At 38.8% G+C, this 5,639-nt stretch overlaps 1 long non-coding RNA gene across 1 annotated transcript in view; it reads left to right on the top strand.

Annotated features, from left to right (window-relative positions):
• The window catches only part of LOC112627756, a 31,706-nt gene extending 28,430 nt beyond the window's left edge, over nt 1-3,276 (top strand). The window contains exon 8 of the long non-coding RNA XR_003120222.1: nt 1,300-3,276. This is a non-coding gene — a long non-coding RNA (uncharacterized LOC112627756). The remainder of the gene's footprint in view (nt 1-1,299) is intronic.
• Nucleotides 3,277-5,639: the final 2,363 nt, after the last annotated feature.

Genomic DNA, 5,639 nt, shown 5'->3' on the forward strand with positions numbered 1-5,639 from the left:
GGGTTCACGCCATTCTCCGGCCTCAGCCTCCCGAGTAGCTGGGACTACAGGCGCCCGCCACCTCGCCCGGCTAGTTTTTTTTGTATTTCTTAATAGAGACGGGGTTTCACCGTGTTAGCCAGGATGGTCTCGATCTCCTGACCTCGTGATCCGCCCGTCTCGGCCTCCCAAAGTGCTGGGATTACAGGCTTGAGCCACCGCGCCCGGCCTTGTGCATCTTTTTATATGCTTATTTGCCTGTATATCTTCTTTGGTGAAGTGTCTGTTCAGATCTTTTGCCTGCTTTTTATTGTTAAGTTTTAAAAATTCTGTGTATATTTTAGATACAAGTCCTTTATCAGATATGTGTTTGCAGAGATTTTTCTCCCAGACTGTGGCTTGTCTTTTTATTCTTTTAACAGTGTCTTTTGCAGAGCATAAGTTTGTAACTTTAATGAAGACTACTTACCCATTTTTTTTTTTTTCATGGATTGTGCTTTTTTGGTGCTATATCTAAAAACGCATTGCTAAACCAAGGTGACCTAGATTTTTCCCTATATTTTCTTCTGGAAGTTTTATAGTTTTGCATTTTACATTTAAGGTCTATGATCCATTTTGAGGTGGTTTTTGTGAAGAGTATAAGGTCTGTATCTAGATTCATATTTTTGCATGTGGCTATCCAGTTTTTCCAGCACCATTGGTTGAGAGACTGTTCTGTCTCCACTGAATTGCTTTGCCCTTTTGTCAAAGATCAGTTAACTGTATTTGTATGGGTCTATTTTTGGGCTCTCTATTCTATTCCATTGATCTGTTTGTTTATTCTTTCACCAATATCACACTGCCTTGATTACTGTAGCTGCTTTTAAATATATGTTTTGTAACCTTGTACTTCCTTAAAAAAGATTCAAGATAGATTACAATTTCAGTTACATAGGAAGTAGGATAATTTTAATAAAAAAACAAAAATTATTAATCATAAAGATACGGATTCTTCTGCCAGTGGCTCTATTCTTTCAAAAGCTGGAAAACAAAGCTCTATTACAGTGGCGTATGGACAGGCCTAGGGCTTTTTACCATCTGGCATTTATCTGACAACACTGATAATTATACATTTAGACAGAGAGAAATACTGAGGTTATTCTTCAGTGTTATTGTTTTCCTTTGCATTTGTGATAACTAGTTAGTGTTGCATAGTTATTTATGGTTCATTGGAGATACATCTTAATACTTTAGTTATTTTATTAATTGATACTGCATCAAATGTTTGTTGAAATATCCATATATGCAAATCTGACCACATTCTTTTGCATTTTGTTTTAGGTCAATGACGCCTTCCTTCATGTGAAACAGGGGAAATCCATGGGCAAGGTGCTTCTCGCTGTTAAATAAATCCTCGCCTGAGCAGCAAAGTTAACATGTCCAGATCAAAACTCCACATCTTTCCCCAAAACCTGATTTCCCTTCTGTGTTTCCAAAGGTGTTACCACTTTCCTTACTAATCCAGGTTTAAAATCTTGGAGTCACCTCTGATTCTGTTACAACAGAATCAACTCCTAACTAGTATGATTATATAGTTTATTGTCCAAACCTTTTTGAGAGTAAAAGGGTGCCATTAGTAATTACATCAGGAAAACATATCCCAGGCAAACCAGGGTGTATGGTCAGTCTACTCAATGCATTATGAAAAGCAGTGATTGCCGAGTTCTGTCGTTCTCACCTCTAAGATATCTCTCATGTCCATATCCTCTTCTCCATTCTGACTAATTAAGCCTGAACTGCTATCACCAGTGACCTTCTAACTGCTTTTCCTACCTTTAAACTACTCTCACCCCCTCCATCCTTGTGATGCATTATTTTCATGGTGATCTTCCCGAAGCATAGCTCTGACTATGGCCCATCTCAGAAAACTACAGTGGCTGACCATTGCCTGATGGTGGAGTTCAGACCCCTTGAGCTAGCATTTCATTATGACTGTGATTTTTCCCTGCACCACTTTCCAGCCTTAAGTATGTATTGAACTTTCCTGCCTCCCTCATTTTGCCCTGCTTGTGCAATTTTTTCCACCCTCCATCTCTGTCAAACATAAGCCTTCCTGACCTCTAAGACCTGCCTTTGTCATGTGCCTTTACCCTCAGGCAAGGAGCAGTCTCTTCTTTTCCTCTTCTACCTTCCTGTAGCTTCCCCAGGATTTTTCACATTCTTCCTTGAATCATAGGGAACGACATGTGTAGTGGAGTGAACACAGGCCTCTGAATCCAAGATATGAGTTTAAATCCCAGCTTTGGAGGTGGTTACTTAAGGTCTCAGTGCCTTCATTCTTCTCCCTATATAAAGTAGATATTACAATATCTAACTTAGAGAGTCATTGGGAGCTATACATGCAGTGATTGGGTAAAGCACCTGGCATATGGCAAGCAATTAGCAAATGCTGGTTACTTCTACTTCTTTCTCTTCTCTTTTCCCAATGTATCATAAGTTCCTTGAGAGCAGGCACCATGTCTGATTTACCCTTGTATTTCCCACAGTACTTCCCATAGTGAGTTACCCTTAGTAAACAGTAAGTTGAATTGAATTTAAATTACCTATAAGTTTTAAAATGTGGGATTAAATTAAGAATATGTTGCTTTGGAAACACCCAAATGTCTATCGATGGATGAATGGATAAACAAAATGTGGTATACACATAATGGAATATTATTCAGCCTTAAAAAGGAATGAAATTCTGACATGTACTACAATATGATGAACCTGGAAGACATTATATGTGAAATAAGCCAGACAGAAAAGGACAAATACTATATGATTCCACTTATATGAAGTACCTAGAATAGTGAAATTCATAGAAACAGAAAGTACAGGTTGACATCCAAAATCTGAAATGGGAAACGCTCCAAAATCTGAAACTTTTTGAATGCTGACGTGATGCTCAAAGAAAATGCTCATCGGAGCATTTCAGATTTTGGATTTTTGGATTTGGGATGCTCAACTGGCATAATGTGAATATTCCAAACTCTGAAAAAAATCTGAAGTCTAAAACACTTCTGGTCTCAAGAATTTTGGATAAAGGATACTCAACGTGCAACATGTAGAATGTTGGTTGCAAGGTGGGAGGGGAGAACGGAGAGTTATTGTTTAATGGTACAATGTTTCGGTTTGGGAAGATGGAAAGTTTTGGAGGTGTGTGATGGTTAAGGTTGTGCAACAGTGGGAAGGTACTTAGTACTGCTCAACTGTGTACTCTTAAAAATGGTAAAATGATAAATTTCATGTATGTCTTACAATAATAAAAGAAGTTTTAAAAAAATCATGTTATCCTCTTTTCTAAGTGAATCTATTCAGGGAGGAGAACAGGGAGTGTGTGTAGCGTGCCTAGCTTAGGTTGGAGTCAGCTCCAGTCTCTGCCGGCGTCCTGGTTTGTTGGGAGAGGTCCTGTGCTTTTGCTGGGTGCTAAGCATTGTGCTGTATTCCTCCTACTGCATGAGTGATAATTCTCAGAAAGGAGGAGGTGGCACGAGGATAAAAACAGGCACCTGACACAACAGGGAGATGTGGGTACTTCCACTTATTCTTGATGAAATCCGCTTCCAATAAATGTGGTAAGAGGCTTTGTTTAGAAAAAAATATATGTTTTTTGAAGAATAGAATGATAAAATAGGATTAACATTTGAGGAAAGAATTTGAAACGGAGAAATTAGCAGAAGGAAGGGGGAGGAGAAAGATGTCAGGGAAATCACCCACGTGTGTGTTGTGGGCCACGTGATGCCTCCATGAGGGCCAGCACACTTCCTGCCACCTCTTCCGAATCTCAGCGGGTGTGTTTCAGCCTTCTGGGAGCTTCATGCCCTGTGATTCCATTTCATAATAGGCTTCTTCTCACCTCCCTTCCCCCAACCCCATTTCATCTTAATATGAACTACTTTTATATTTAAATGAAAGTTGGTTTTCAAAAATATTAAGAAAGTAAAATTTGAGCCGTATTTTAGAGTTTTCTAACACCCTTTGGCATAACTGAAGACACGCTGGATAGCTCGTGAGAGAGAAGACAAATCAGGATTGGGAAAAGTGTATGAGCCCAGCCAGGAGCTGCCTTTTCCGCTGCTGAGAGCTGATCAGTAGGTGTCACAAATAATAAAGATCTATTGTCCACAGTTCACTAACATCAAAATGACTTAAATAGAAAGAGACAGTCATTTAGGAGAATGAGTTTTTTCCGATTTAACAAGTTTTGGTTAGAACCCCTAATGACCTGTTCTCTGCTTGCCTCTGTTCCTGTTTCATTGGAGTGATTTGATTTGAAAGCATTTGAGTCATATTTTAGTCATCATTTGGTTATTCTACCATCTGAGCCATTAGTTAGTCTGAAAAAAGAATCAATGCAGCTCCAAGTGACAGTATTTATTCTATATTCACAGACTTTTCCCAGCTCTTCCTTGTAGGCTGCTGCTGGAAGAATCATGCCCACACGCCCACCTCCCCTTTTTCAGTAACTGTGGGTCTCTCCACCTGCACATACTTCTCTCCAAACCAAAACGAGGTTTTCTGCCATTAGCTGTGAAATGATCTTATTTATGCACCACCAGTATATTTGTCCCTGCTCCTTCCTCTGTAATCTGTGTGAATTTAGAAAATGACCTTTTCTATTTGAGCTATGGTAAAGATAATAAGGGCTGTTATTTGAGAAGCAAAGGATAGTGAAGTGCCTTCATGTATTCAATTGTATTTAATTTAAAACAATTGGAGTAAACTAAGAAAAATTCATTCTATTATTTCGTTTTCTTATTTTTTTTTCCAAGTTTATATAAAGGAATCAAGGAGCAATGACTGTTTTTTTCTTTTCTTGAGATGAAGTCTCACTCTGTCACCCAGGCTGGAGTGCAGTGGCATGATTGCAGCTCACTTCAACCTCTGCCTCCTGGGTTCAAGAGACTCTCCTGCCTCAGCCTCCTGAGTAGCTGGGACTACAGGTGCACACCACCACGCCTGGATAAATTTTGTATTTTTAGTAGAGACAGGGTTTCACCACGTTGGCCAGGCTGGTCTTGAACTCCTGACCTCAAGTGATCAATCCTAGCCTCCTAAAGTGCTAGGATTACAGGTGTGAGCCACGGCGCCAGGCCAGCAATGACTTTTCAAATCTCTTTTGTTTGTAAAAGTGATGTGAGGGGAAGACCTAATTAAATAAACAAATTCTGGCATTTCCATTTGTTCTCTTCCATTTTGCTTCTTCATCAGAGCTTATTGGTAGATTGAAGGTCTGACTTGGAAATTAACTTGTTTCTAGAACTGTATCCTTGTTGAGGAATCATGTAAAAAGTGACTTTTTCACCTCTTTCTCTCTGTATTTAAAAACGGTCATTTTCTTGAACTTTGGTGAACTACATCATCATTTTAAAAATGGCACTGTTAAAATAATTACAACAATACCATATGGTCACTGGAAAAAGTCAAACAACCCAGAAATTTATAAGTAGAAATTGTTATCCTATTTTTCCTCTTTCTTTTTTCATTTCCATTCTCTAGGGAAAGTACTGCAAGCAATTTGTTGTTAGTCTTGAGTCTTGCAAACCTTTTTAAATACAGCCCGCACAACCCCCCATAAACAGAGATTTTTTAAAAATAAAGATATACATATATAAGCTTTAAAAATAGTATGCATACTG

The sequence above is a fragment of the Theropithecus gelada genome, chromosome 1 (assembly GCF_003255815.1).
Source record: "Theropithecus gelada isolate Dixy chromosome 1, Tgel_1.0, whole genome shotgun sequence".
Classification (NCBI taxonomy): Eukaryota; Metazoa; Chordata; class Mammalia; order Primates; family Cercopithecidae; genus Theropithecus; species Theropithecus gelada.